This window comes from Sapajus apella, unplaced genomic scaffold (genome assembly GCF_009761245.1).
Source record: "Sapajus apella isolate SASKATOON/1434 unplaced genomic scaffold, GSC_monkey_1.0 scaffold123, whole genome shotgun sequence".
Classification (NCBI taxonomy): Eukaryota; Metazoa; Chordata; class Mammalia; order Primates; family Cebidae; genus Sapajus; species Sapajus apella.
In genome coordinates, this window is record NW_022437063.1 from 2317097 (window position 1) to 2332342 (window position 15246).

A 15246-nucleotide genomic window follows, 5' to 3' on the forward strand; every position below is an offset into this window, starting at 1 on the left:
TTTAGGTAGGTCAAGCCTTTTCTTTTTTTTTTTTTTTTGAGATGGAGTTTCGCTCTTGTTACCCAGGCTAGAGTGCAATGGTGCGATCTCAGCTCACCGCAACCTCCGCCTCCTGGGTTTAAGCAATTCTCCTGCCTTAGCCTCCCGAGTAGCTGGGACTACAGGCATGTGCCACCATGCCCAGCTAATTTTTGTATTTTTAGTAGAGATGGGGTTTCACCATGTTGACCAGATGGTCTCGATCTCTTGACCTCGCGATCCACCCGCCTCGGCCTCCCAAAGTGCTGGGATTATAGGCGTGAGCCACCGCGCCCGGCCTAGGTCAAGCCTTTTCTAATTAACTTCCTTTTTCTTAGAAGAAAAGAGGAATTTAATTAGAAAAGGCTTGACCTACTTAAATAAGGAAAGGTATACTTAAATAAGGAAAGGTTAAGAGATACCTGGGCCTGCCTGGGAATGTCTGCTAAGAAGCAAATGGAGTCAGGCTTCTTAATGCTAGAGAGCTAGACATTTGAGAAAGAACTTTCCTATATCCTTCAGACACGATCCAACCCAAAACAGGAGATGATGTCAGGGAACTCCATGGGGGTGCTGGGGGACATGAGGCAGGAAAGAGAAGAACCAATAGACAGTGTTATCAAGTAAGTAACTGGGGCTCAGTCCTCTGCACAAGACGCATCTCAGAGTTGCTGAAATCCTGAGCAGGGGCGGAGGCCAAGAAGCTCAGCTTTTCCACCTCCTCCACAGCCATCATCAGCTGAGAAAGGCTTCCAGGCCACTGACTCTTCTGCACTTCCGACTCACCTTGCCCAATGCCCAGACCCAGCATGGTCTCAGAGCCATAAAACAGGACCTCAGAACACAGGTGCTTGTGTGAAGCAGCTCTCAGCATGTAGAGACGCAGGCTGAGGCATGAAGTAGGAGGCCACACACGTCGACAAACTCAGCATAATTCTATTTACAGCAAATCAGAGCAAAAATATGGGAGTATGATCCATGTGGGAGCCACTAAAGGTTTTCATCCTAACGAACTCGGAATGCTGAACGTGGCCACCTGCATGCTGTGAAATGATTCCGATACAGTGTGGGCCTGGCACAGAAACCGGCCAACCTACACAAAAAACAGAGCCCTCAGGTGTTTATTGGCCCATGGGTTGCTTCTCCCACCTCACCCTCTTCCTTTTGAGTTGAAAGAGCCAATGGCATGAATCAGGGGCTGGGATGCATGTACCAGTCCAGCCGCCTGCCCAATTTTACCCCTTTCACCAATGTCAGAGAGCACCCTTCCTGACTTATGAGAAGGAAAATGAGTCAGGCGCTGGCACGTCTCATCTGAAAAACTGCCACTCGCTAACAAAACTAAATCCTGATGTTAGCTCTGATACCTACAGACCCCCAGGTACTAAAATCCCCATGTAACTTCTTTCTTCAAAAGTGATTAGAGCAAACTTAATCACTAGGGGAAGGTGCTAATGGTGACAAAAAGATCATCTAAGTGCCTTGGGCACTTCCCTTGAGACATAATTAGTCTATCTTGGCAGTTGCTCATTTTCAGCATCGTCATTGTTTCCAGCAGCAGGTTAAGCTGCTGAAAGTGAAGTAATAGCTATTAATTAGTTCATAGATTCATTCATCAAGTAATAAGAAATAGAAGGAAACTAGTTTGTGAGTTGGGAGGATTGCCTGAGCCCAGGAGGTTGAGGCTGCAGTGAGTTGAGATCATGCCACTGCACTCCAGCCTGGGTGACAGAGAGAGGCCCTGTCAAGAAAAGAAAAGAAGGAAGGGAGGGAGGGAGGGAGGGAGGGAGGGAGGGAAGGAGGAAGGGAGGGAGGGAGGGAGGGAGGGAAGAAAAGAAGGAAAAGAAAGAAGGAAAGGAAAGGAAGGAAGGAAGGAGGGAAAGAGAGATGAAGGGAGGGAGGGAGGGAAAGAAGGAAGGAAAAGGAAAAGAAAGAAGAAAGGAAGGAAGGAGGGAAGGGAAGAAGGGAGGGGAGGAGGGAGGGAGGGAGGGAAGGAAAAGAAAGGAGGGAAAGAAAGGGAGGGAGGGAGGGAGGGAGGGAAGGAAGGGAGGAAGGAAAGAAGGAAGGAAGGAAAGAAGGAAGGAAGGAAGGAATTCATTTGGAGGATAGAAAATATAAATCATCCCATACATTGATTTCCACTGTGCGTGTGTCCATGAATGCTGGGCTTAACAGAGCCCGGCCTGCTGTCATCCTTGACCAGAGGCCTGGCTGCTGTGAGGTGCCCTTCCACACACAGGTAATGGCAGTTCAAGGTCATCCTCTTCTGGGTAGAGCCTTCCCAACCCAGCTCTGCCCAGAGTCAGTTCCCCATTCTCTGGATTCGGAGGCCTGGTATCCCCAAGCTCATCATGTCCTGTTCAGAACATAGCCTGTGTTGTTGCCTTCCATCATTGTGAAATTCATACTGCAGTTTAACTTCTACTCTTCTTTCTAAAATATTCTCAAGAGGCTGGGCGCAGTGGCTCACACTTGTAATCCTAGCACTTTGGGAGGCCAAGGCAGGGGGATCGCCTGAGTCCAGGAGTTGAAGACCAGCCTGAGCAACAGGGTGAGACCCTGTCTCTACAAAAAATTTTAAAAATACCTGGGTGTGATGGTGCATACGTGCAGTGCCAGCTATTCAGGAGGCTGAGGTGGGAGGATTACTTGAGCCCAGGAGATGGAGGCTGCAGTGAGCTGTGATCGCACCCTGGCACTCCAGCCTGGATGAAAGAGTGAGACTGTCTCAAAAATAAAATATGAGAATATAAATTTGAGGTGGAGACCATAGTCCTTCCCTTCACGTCCAGAATTCAGTCCTAATTTCAATAAAGTTACCTACGAAATCATTACTGCTTTAACAGAGAGATATATTACCTTCCTGCAGAAAATGCACCTATCAGCCCATGGAGTGGAAATTTGCATATCGTAAGTTCCAGCTCATTCAGAGCTAAGGCTCTGGGACAGCAACATTGCAGGAGACAGAGACACGGGAACAGGGGTGGAGACCTGGAGACAACCTCAGGGCCGCTCAGGCTCAGAGTGGCCACGATGGAACTGGGAGTCCTATCCTTCTTGTTCCAATTAAACCTCTTCTTTCAAATATCTGTACAACATTGCTATCTCCCTTGGACTCTACTGAAAGTAATTGTGTTGCCTCTTGATATCACAATAAAGGCCCTTTCTGATACAATAAAAATTCAGTGGAGAAATCCTGAGCAATTCTCATTTGGACCATGGGAACCAGCATGGGTGGGTGTCCATGAGTCTCCTCCACCAGGCAATGTCTTAGTGACAATGAGGCAGGAAGAATAGGTAGTAGCCATGTCCAGCCAGGCATGGTGGCTCACCCTGTAATCCCAGCACTTTGGGAGACCGAGGCGGGTGGACCAAGAGGTTGGGAGTCCAAGACCAGTCTGGCCAACATGGTGAAACCCCGTCTCTACTAAAAATACAAAAAATTAACCAGGCATGGTGGCAGGTACCTGTAATCCCAGCTACTCTGGAGGCTGAGGCAAGAAAATCACTTGAACCCAGGAGGCGGAGGTTGTGGTGAGCAAAGATCACACCATTGCACTCCAGCCTGAGCAACAGAGACTCTGTCTGAAAAGAAAAAAAAAAAAAAGAAAGAAAGAAACCATGTCCTTGGGACATGGCAACTGTGGCAACCAGACGGTCAACACAATCAGCCCCAGCGCTGGCACTGTGGTCCAGCTCACCCAAGCAAAGCTATCTCCAGTAGGGAACTTCCCCCATAGGAAGCATGCACATTTTTATTTTACCTGTCCTCAGACCAGCTCTTTGCTCATTATAATAGTAAAAAACACATCCCGGGTGGATATTTAACATGGTAATGAAACGTGACATACAACCATGTACGTACAGCTACTGCGCATGCGCACCCAGAGGACGCTTCCTAGTGACACCTCTTTCCACCTCCTTATGAATAATCAGGTAAGACTCCCACAAAAGGGGTTTCCCCAGCAATAATCCACGCTGTCTCATCCTTAACGAGCAGCTCGCCCTGAATTGCCTCTCAGGGGTATACTGTCCATTCTGCACTTAACTTTCAAAATATTCCTTTTTTTTTTTTTTTTTTTTTTTTTGAGATGGAGTCTTGCTCTGTTGCCCAGGCTGGAGCACAGTGGCGCCATCTCGGCTCACTGCAACCTCCGCCTCCCGGGTTCAAGCGATTCTCTTGCCTCAGCCTGCCAAGTAGCTGGGATTACAGGCACTTGCCACCATGCCTGGCTGTTTTTGTTTTAGTAAATGGGGTTTCACCACATTGGCCAGGCTGGTCTTGAACTCCTGACCTCAGGTGATCTGCCTGCCTTGGCCTCCCAAAGTGCTAGAATTATAGCATGAGCCACCACATCTGGCCCTCAAAATATTATTTTACTCTTGCAATAAATTACTTCGTACTGCATCTCCTTCACTATGTGTCTCTTGTTTGAATTATTTTAAACTAAGAAGAAAAGAACTGAGTTCTCACAACAGCTGTCAACAGGAAGACTTCACTCATTCATCCACTAAATATGTACCGAGCCATTCCAATGGGCCAGACACGGTGCTAGACACTGTCTGGGGAAGCGGGGTGCCGGGAAGGAGGAAGGACAGACAGGTGAATCCAAGCGCCAGCCTGCACTGCAGGTGTTTTGTGTAAGGAACAGGCGAATGAAGTTAGCACATCAATAACTCCAATACAATAGGGAGTGATGGGGGCCTGAGGCATTCAGAGAAATTTCTTGGAAACACAGAGAAATTACTACAGGAACTGAAATACAGAAACATGAGTTGGCTCCCCCCTCTCAGACTCTGCCAGGAAAGGGTCGAAACTAGAGAACGTCCTGGAACCAGGTTCAGTGTCCACTCAGGGGCCCTCGGACACTGTATTCATTTGTTTAAATATGCTGTTCATTTACATTGTTTGGATATATTGTGTGTATTTTTATTGATTTGACACACTGTACTTATTGATTCAAGGGTTATGGTAAGTAGATGATGTGGACTGCTCATGTAAAAATTGCTGTAATCACGAAAAAGGAAATGACTAGAAGTGGCTGTAAATGTGCCAATGCTCAAATGGCTTCAGTGGCTTTTCTTTTTTTTAAGATGGAGTTTCACTCTTGTTGCCCAAGCTGGAGTGCAATGGTGCGATCTCAGCTCACTGCAGTCTCCACCTCTGGGTTCTCCCGAGTAGTGAGGATCACAGGCACACACCAGCATGCCTGGCTCATTTTTTGTATCTTTAGTAGAAACAGGGGTTTCACCATGTTAGCCAGGCTGGTCTTGAACTCCTGGCCTCAGGTGATCCACCCGCCTCGGCCTCCCAAAGTGCTGGGATTACAGGCATGAGCCACCACGCCCAGCTGGCCTCAGTGTCTCCTTTCTTTCCCAATGAGAGATAATGATATTTAAGGACTTTGGCTCAGGCAGCCATTAAACAAAGACTGACTGCTGGATGGTGGACAAGCCCCAGAGAGAGCCCGCTGCTGCTCCGGCTGTAGCCTCAGGAAGAACACTGACTTAGATCCTCTCCAGCTGTGTGACCTGTGCAAACTGTTCGATCTCTCATGCCTCAGTTTCCTTAACCACTTATAGTTGTTGTGAGAATCAAGTAAGCTACCGTGTAAACGTAGAGAGCCATGTGTTAGCTAGCCTCATCATCATCATCAGGACCTAGTGGGACAGACCCTGCCCTGATGGCCCCCTAGCAGGAAGGATGGCCGGCAGGAAAAAGAGGACAGGGTCTGGAAGCAGCCAGTTTGACTGCTGAGTTCAAGCTGATTTTAAAATTAGAAGTGGGAGGTAATTTCCTGTCATTCCAAACAAGAGGTTTGTAAGATGATTCTTTTTTATCTCAGACAGAGCAAAGTCGGGAGAGCCACTGCTTTTGGTCTTCAGAGAATAGGGTGGGGCTGCATGGGGGATGGGAAGAGGATGCTGAGGAATGGGCTTCTCTGTGCTCTTCAGAGTCATCCTCTAAGTCCAGGACGAACAGGCCCACTGGGGACTTGCTGTCCTCAATGCCTCTCGCCATCCTACAGCCTGTGGCGAACCCAGCACCTCCAAGCTCAGCTAACTAGATCTGGCTTCAAAAGAGGGAGAACTAATTAGATTTTTCTTACAGACCATGTGAGCTCTGATTGGCTAAGATTGGAAAGCAGCAGAAAGACAGAAAGAAAAGTGGGGAAATCTGCTGGTGGTGTGGATGAGAGAAAACACGTTTAAAACAAAGTTTAAAACTATACCGGGGTCAGAAAGAAAATAAAAATTATCAGGCCGGGCACAGTGGCTCATGCCTGTCAACCCAGCACTTTGGGGGGCTAAGGCAGGTGGATCACGAGGTCAGGAGTTCAAGATCAACCTGGCCAAGATGGTGAAACGTTGTCTCTACTAAAAATACCAGAATTAGTCAGGGGCAGTGGTGTGCACCTACAATCCAAGCTACTCAGGAGGCTGAGGCAGGAGAATCGCTTGAACCCAGGAGGTGGAGGTTGCAGTGAGCTGAGATGGTGCCACCGTACTCCAGCCTGGGGAATAAAGCATGCCTGTAATCCCAGCTACTCAGGAGGCTGAGGCAGGAGAATCGCTTGAACCTGGGAGGCGTGAACTGGTGGTTGAAGTGACCCGAGATCAGGCCCTTGCACTCCAGTCTGGGCAAGAAGAGCAAAACTCCGTCTCAAAAAATAAAAATAAAGACTTTGCCAAGCACCTAATTTATAGTAATAAAATATCTTTTTTTTAAGCTGTAATATCAAGAGATCCTATAAGATAAAATACATTTCACAAGTAACCCTCAAAATAATTAAAGACAAGATAAACTAGTTTCAAAAACATCTTCAACTAAATTTGTTCAAAGGTATAATACTACACTATGTGTGAGTTAAATAATTTTTGAAATTGTAACTTTCAAATGAAGCCCTTCAGGCATGGAAAAATATAAACAGTTGCAGAGAAATAGGCCAGGTACAAAAGAACAAGTACTGTACGATTCCACAAATATCAGCAACAGGCAAATTCATAGAGACAAAAAGTCTGATCGAGGTGCCAGGGCTGGGGAGAGGGGGATGGCAGTTGCTTAATGGGTGCAGAGTTTCTCTCTGAGATGATGAAGAAGTTCTGGGAATGGGCAGTGTTGAGAGTGTCACAACATTGTGAATTTATTTCATGCCACTGACTTGTATGCTTATACTTAATACACTTAAATATGGCATCTGGACAGGGCTGCCAGATCATTCCATGAAGCCAGTGTCACCCTGCTACCAAAATCACACAAAGACGTCACAAGAAAGCGCGGTACGGTGGTTCACGCTTGCAGTCTCAGCACTTTGGGAGGCCGAAGCAGGCGGATCACTAGGTCAGGAGTTTGAGACCAGCCTGGCCAACATGGTGAAACCCCGTCTCTACTAAAAATACAGAAATTATTCTGTATTTTTCTGTATGGTGGGTGGGCGTGGTGGCAAGCCCCTGTAATCCCAGCTACTTGGGAGGTTGAGGTAGGAGAATCGCTTGAACCCGGGAGGTAGAGGTTGCAGTGAGCCAAGATCACACCACTGCACTTCAACCTGGGTAAGAGAGCGAGACTCCAACTCAAAACACACACACACACACACACACACACACACCCACCCCAAGAAAACAAAAGACCAATATCTCTTTTGAATATACCATAAAAATCCTCAATAAAATATTAGCAAATTAAATCCAGAAACATATAAAGGGGATTATATGCCATGATCAAATGGGCATTTATCCCAGGAATCAAATGAGATTCTTTTCCCAGGAGTGCAAGTTTGATTTAGCATCCAAAAATTAATATAATGTACCATATAAATAGAATAAAGAACAAAAATCACATGATCATCTCAAGAGATACAGAACAGGCATTGGACAAAATCCAAAACCCTTTCATAAAAACATTCAGCAAGCAAGGAACAGAAGGGAACTTCCTCAGCTTGGTAATACGTGAAGCCCACAGTTACATTCTACTTGATGATGAGAGGCTGAATGCTTTTCCCCTAAGATCAAGAACAAGGATATCTATTCTCGTTACTTTCATTCAACACGTTACTGGAGATTGTAGCCAGGGCTATGAGGTAATAAAAAGAAATAAAAGGCAACCAGATTAGAAATAAAGGAGTAAAGCTATTTTTATTCATGGATGACATGACCTTGTATATAGAAAATCCTAAGAAACCCACAAAAACTATTAGAACTAATTAAAGAGGTTTAGTACATTATGGGATACAGGGTCAATATCAAAAATTAATTGTATCTCAGCCGGGTGCAGTGGCTCACCCCTGTAATCCCAGCCCTTTTGGAGGCCAAGGCGGGTGGATCACTTGAGGTCCAAGACCAGCCTGGCCAACATAGTGAAACCTGGTCTCTACTAAGAATACAAAAATTAACCAGGCATGGTTGCAGGTGCCTGTAATCCCAGGTACTCGGCAGGCTAAGGCATGAGAATTGCTTGAATCCAGGAGGCGGTGGTTGCAGTGAGCTGAGATCACACCACTGCACCACAGCCTTGGTGACACAGCCAAACTCAGTCTCAAAAAAAAAAAAAAAATGAATTAATGGTATCTCAATATATTAGCAAGGAAAAAATCTGAAGATTAACAAAGCAGAAAAGTTCATTTAAGCATTGATTAAAATGCTTAGAAATACATTTAATAAGAGAAATATAAGACTTGTACACTGAAATTCCCACCACATTTAGGAATATATATTTATCTCCATGAGAATTGAAAATATATGTACACAAAAACTTACACAAGTGTCTAGCTGACCTTCTGCACACACACACACAAACCAAACAAAACCTACACCAGTGTCTAGCTGACCTTCTGGACACACACACACACACACACACACACACACACACACATCGTAATAGCCCAAAAGTCGAAACACTGCAAATGCCCATCAATTGATGAACTGATAGTTATAAACAAAACGCGTTATATCCATGTCATGGAATATTATTCAGCCTGTATTAGTCTGTTCTCACACTGCTAATAATGACATACCCGAGACTGGGTAGTTTATCAAGGAAAGAGGTTTAATGAACTCACAGTTCCACATGGCTGGAGAGGCCTCATGATCACGGTAGACGAGCACGGACGTCTCACCTGACAGCAGGCAAAAAGGCGCTTGTGCGGCGGAACTGCTCTTCATAAAACCTTCAGATGTCACGAGACTTACTACCACGAGAACAGCACAGGAAAGACCCACCCCCATGATTCAGTGACCTCCCACAGGGCCCCTCCCATGACACGTGGGAATTCTGGGAGCTACAATTCAAGGTGAGATTTGGGTGGTGACACAGCTGAACCATATCACAGCCATAAAAAGAAATGAAGTTCTGACGTGTGCTATAATGTGGGTGTATCTCCAAAATATTATGCAAAATGAAAGAGGCCTTTTACAAAAGACTATACATTGTACGATTCCTTTTATATGAAATGTCCAGAATAGGGACGCCTATAGAGGCAGACGTAGATTAGTGATTTCCAGCAGCTGTGGGGAGGGCGGAATGAGGAGTGACTGCTAATGGTTACGGGATTTCTTTCTAGGGTGAAGAAAATGTTATAAAATTGAATGTGAGGATGGCTATACAGCTCCCTGAGGATGCTAAAAACCACTGATTTATACAATTTAAGTTATTGGATTTTCTGTGTGAATTATATCTCAATAAAACTATTTCTAAATTTTTGAAATAAAAAATTAAATTTTAGATGGTCTGGAAAGCAGAATGATGTGTTTCTTCTCCTACTCAGGTGGCAATGCAAGGGGATGGTTAGATTTGACCATCCTTCCTTCCCTTTTTTTTTCTTTTTTTTTTTTTTTTTGAGGCAGTCTTGCTCTTGTCACCCAGGCCGGCTGGAGTGCAGTGGCGCGATCTCAGCTCACTGCAACCTCCACCTGCTCGGTTCAAGTGATTCTCCTGCCTCAGTCTCCTGACTAGTTGGGATTACAGGTGTGCGCCACCACACCCGGCTCATTTTTGTATTTTTAGTAGGGACAAGGTTTTGCCATGTTGGCCAGGCTGGTCTCGAACTCCTGATCTCAGGTGATCCACCTTCCTCAGCCTCCCAAAGTGCTGGGATTGTAGGCATGAGCCATCGTGCCCAGCCATCCTTCCTTTGTAAACAGCCCATTTTTTTTGGAAAATCTGGGCTTCTAGAAGAATGCTGACTTACCACTGTCATGTTACTATAAATACACAAAGCTACAAGCTCCCATCAGATGATTCCAAAAGGTTCTTCTGTGCTGATGGTTATTTTTCTTAACTGCCTTTCCTGCCATCAAATCCCTCTGCACAGCAAATAAGTATTAAATGTCATTCTTGGGTTTAATCTTCATGATTTAATGGGAACCATGGACAGACTGTTTCCAAAGGAAGTTGTTGGTTTTGTTTGTTTATTACAAACCACAACCCACCAGTGCTTGCTGAGATAATTACTCAAGGAAGATCTTGTCTACAGTTCTGGTAGAGCTCAGCTTTGGACTGCAGAACAAACAAATAAAATCCTTGCTTGTTCCGGACATAGGACTTGAGTCAAAATCTCACGTTACACAGAATAGACTTTTACTTTACATTAGTGAGAATATATGGGATGCCTTTGTGGAAACGGATACAATAAAAGCAAGGATTCTTCTCATCAACAGCTAACTTGTCATTCCATGACCGCAAGCTTCCAGTCATCCGAATGGATTACACTACTTAGTTTTGACCTAACAAACCCAAGGGTCTCCTTCTGAAAATGTCTATCTCCTGACATTCAAGAGCCCTGAAAAGGCTGACTAATTGAAAAATAAAGAAACAGATGTGTTGTAAATTGGTGTATAGTGGCACTCTGAGAATCCTTGAGATTCTTAGTTATTCCGTAAGATAGTTCCAACATTAAAAGTAATGGTGGCAGGCCGGGTTGCTCACACCTGTAATCCCAGCATTTTGGGAGGCTGAGGCGGGCAGAGAACGAGGTCAAGAGATCGAGACCATCCTGGCCAACATAGTGAAACCCCATCTCCACTAAAATACAAAAATTAGCAGGGCATGGTGGTGTGCACCTATAGTCTCAGCCACTCAGAAGGCTGAGGCAGGAGAATTGCTTGAACCCAGGAGGCTGAGGTTACAGTGAGCCAAGATCACACACTGCACTCCAGCCTGGGCAGCAGAGTGAAACTCTGTCTCACACCCACACACACACACAGATTGCTCTCCAAGACATTCGCTAAAATTCCTGGACAATGGTGACAGTAATGATTTAAAGTAGTAACCTGAGAATTTCAATGAAAGTGAGACCCAAGAACATTCCTCCTCCACCCTTAACCCGCCACCCTCAACCCAAGTTCCAATCAAAAAGTCTGGGTGGTGGTGTGCTGGTAAACGTTTAACAACTGGCTCTTTGTGGAAGAAGACCTGACTCAAAGAGCTTGTCAGTTTCCATGGTGTAACTACTTGCACCATGACCAATCAAACTCCCCGCTTGAAAAAACTGAATGAAGCGTTGGGGGGAGCCACCTGTACCCTCAGTTCTCTCCAGCTGGCATGAGCTGGCCCCGGCACACTCCTGAGTCCTAAAGAGACAGTACTGAAATACAAGTGTAAATTAGTAGCAGAAACCCAATTTATCATATAGCCTATTGGAAGGAATTCTATGCACACAAAAGGGAAGGTGATCATGGGAATAAAAAGAGGAAGGGGAAAAAACAAAGAGCCAAGTCCCGAGTGCCTGCATGGGCACTGTCCAGGAAGAGGGTGCCCCGCTACAGGATTCAGGCTTTCCAGTCTGATGCAGCCAGCCTGACGTAAAGGCTAACAGAGGAGCCTGCCTTTACGTCAGGCTGCCTGCATCAGACTGGAAACCTCCAACTCTTTTTTTTTTTTTTTTTTTTTGTAGCAATTATACCTTCCCATAGCCTCGAACTCTACCCCTGTAATCTGATTCCATACTCATCAAGTGACTTTCTGATTAGAACTTGATTTCCCTTGAAGAGTGGGTTTATCTGTCCAGAGGGCAGAAGGCATACTCTACCGTTCAAGTATTTTACTCCAGTTTCACTGCTCATTAGTTGTTTTGTTTTTTGTATTTTGTTTCTATTTTTTTTTTTTTTTTGAGATGGAGTTTTGCTCTTGTCACCCAGGCTGTAGTGCAATGGCACGATCTTGGCTCCCTGAAACCTCTGCCTCCCAGGTTCAAGTGATTCTCCTGCCTCAGGCTCCTGAGTAGCTGGAATTACAGGTGCGCACCACCATGCCCAACTAGTTTTTTTTTTTTTTTTTTTGAGACGGAGTTTCACTCATGTTTCCCAGGCTGGAGTGCAATGGCGCGATCTCGGCTCACCGCAACCTCCGCCTCCTGGGTTCAGGCAATTCTCCTGCCTCGGCCTCCCAAAGTGCTGGGATTACAGGCTTGAGCCACCGCGCCCAGCCAAGTTTTTGTATTTTTAGTAGAGACAAAGTTTCACCATGTTGTCCAGGCTGGTCTCCCAACTCCTGACCTCAGATGTTCCGCCCACCTTGGCCTCCCAAAGTGCTGGGATTAAAGGCCTGAGCCACCGCACCCAGCCTTGCTCATCCATTGCTAATGATAAACTGGAATTCTAAAACAGTTACCATTCACAATCTTTCATCCCGTCTGGACTGCTTTGATGGCAGTCACCTGCAGCGCTCTCCGTGGCATCTTGAGAGAGCGAAAAGCTCTGAGCAGCACTTCTGCTCTGGCTCTGAACTCCATGCACAAATAAGCAAATGCCCCGAAGTGAACAGTGGTGATAGCCTGGCTGCCTCGTCTGGTCACTAATGCCTTCAAACAGGTGTTTTGGGAATATCATTCAGCTTTTGTGATGGCTCTCAATAGGAAAGTGCGTCTATTTTTAATTAATTAATTATAGAGACAGGGTCTTGGTCCATCACCAAGGCTGGAGTCCAGTGGTGTGATCACAGCTCACTGCAGCCTTGAAGTCCCCGGCTCAAGCTTTCTTCCCACCTCAGCCTCCTGAGTAGCTGGAGCCATATCTGGCTAATATTTTTAGGAAAGTTGGTCTATTCTCAGGTACTTGTCACAGCCAGAAGTAGAACCCCCTGAAAATATCCTTCTCCATACCTGATGTTTTCTCACATCTTAAGGTTTAGTTCAAATGACACTTTTCACAATCTTCTCTGCCCAGGAAGAACGGCTTCCTGAAAAACAGCCTGTGATAGCTACATGTTTGCTTTGCCCGAGGGAGTAAAAGGAAACTGCCATAATGCGCTAAGACTTCTTCCAGCTGTGGGATGTTTTCTATTAGAATCTATGGGGAACGGGAAGAGGGAGGGGACGCCTAGCAACGAGACCTGCCTTCAAAGTCAAGGTCCAAAAAATGGGGTGACCTCTGCCTTCCTGACATTTAACTGCTTGAAATTAGACTGTGACCCGTATCATTGCTGCCAGATGCCATAGGACACCGTGCTTCCCAACAGACATGGGGTACATTAATTAAGACAGAAAGTGCTGTGCATTAAAAGACAGCTCCAGGGTGCTTTCCACATGCAGATGCTCCGAGGAGGCAGAAGAAACGATACCCAGGGATCAGAAGCGCAGCTGAGGAGCGGCTTCGTTAAAGACCATCATTTGGATTAGTGGATGGTAACAGCCTGACCACGGCTCTCACCACTGGCTCCACTGATGAACGTGTTATTGTGAAAATTGCTATGCTTGCAAGAGGTCTAAATGGTCTTAGATTTTCAGAAATAACATAAAGATGAGCCAAAATCAAAACCCTGCGGGGCCTGTTTTTTAAAAAAAAAAAAAAAGAAAAAGAAAAAAGAGAGAAAGAAACCCTCGAAGCATAAGAATCATTTTTTAGACATCTTAGAACAATTGGCAACTGGGAACCTTTTGCTTGAAATTCTTGGCTCTGACAAAGGCAATGAGCAGCTTTAAAGGATTCAAGAAAGAAAAAGGCTGCCGGGATCATTTCCATTCATTCTGATCTCATTCTTTCCTATTTCATACACTCTCATTTGGCAGCTCTTTAGCTGTCCTTTGTAGGTTTGTGAGAATGATTTGCAAAGCCTTGGAAACAGCTCCTCTCCAGCTCCTCATTCCCTAAGTAATTCTGTGGCCGGTTGTTCACAGGGCCCGTGGGTTTCCTCATCATCTCTGGGGGTTCTATGCACTGCACATGGAAGGGAGGCACACAGGAAGCTCTTGCTCTCTGTAAACGAGGGTCTTTGCTGTAGGAGCAACGAACTAAAGGCTGGAGGTGCTTTCCAGAATGATGCAGTGAAATGCCAAAGGCTGCTGGGACTTTCCACGCTGACAGCATTCGCTTGACCACTTAAAGGAACGAGGGAGGGTGACTATTCCTGGAAGTAACCAGGAGTGATGATTAGCCGTTCCCTTAAGGATAACAAAGTATGTCAATGGCCCCCTCACCCTCCCGCCACATCATGCTGGGCTTTGCAGCAGTGCCTTCCTGCCTGGCCAGTGAGCCTGGTGTGGTCAGCAGCCTGTGCAGGGTGAAGACGACAGGCAAAAGGCAGCTTCTCTGAGGTCGTGAAGCTGACTTTATCCCCTTCATTCAGACGAGGGGTGCTGGGTTACTTGAGACAGCCATCGTATTGATCAATAACATAATGACAGAGACTTCCACAGAATATCTTTGATATGGTTGGGCTCTGTGTCCTCACCCAAATCTCATCTTGAATTGTACTCCCATAATTCCCATGTGTTGTGGGAGGGAGCAGGTGGGAGATAATTGAATCATGGGGGCAGGTCTTTCCAGTGCTGTTCTCGTGATAGTGAATAAATCTCACGGCCAGGTGCAGTGGCTCACTCCCGTAATCTGGGCAGTTTAGGAGGACAAAGTGGGCGGATCACTTGAAGTCAGAAGTTTGAGACCAGCCTGGTCAACATGGTGGAACCCCGCCTCCACTAACAATACAAAAATTAGCCAGGCATGGTGGCACATGACTGTAATCCCAGCTACTCAGGAGGCTGAGGCAGGAGAATCGCTTGAACCTGGGAGGCAGAGATTTGCAGTGAGCCGAGACTGTGCCATTGTGCTCCAGCCTGGGTGACAGAGTGAGACTCTGTCTTAAAAACAAAACAAAACAAAAAATCCTCATGGGATCTGATGGCTTTAGAAGGTAGAGTTTCCCTGCATAGTTCTCTTTACCTGCTGCCATCCACCTAGGATGTGACTTGCTCCACCTTGCCTTCCACCATGATTGTGAGGCTTCCCCAGCCATAT

The 15246-nt window shown here is 45.9% G+C and overlaps 1 long non-coding RNA gene across 1 annotated transcript; it reads left to right on the forward strand.

Moving 5' to 3' along the window:
* The first annotated feature begins 2793 nt into the window (after positions 1–2793).
* Positions 2794–15246, forward strand: LOC116538880. Its single transcript, XR_004263821.1, has 3 exons — positions 2794–2804; positions 9520–9524; positions 15162–15246. It is a non-coding gene; the product is annotated as an uncharacterized LOC116538880 (long non-coding RNA).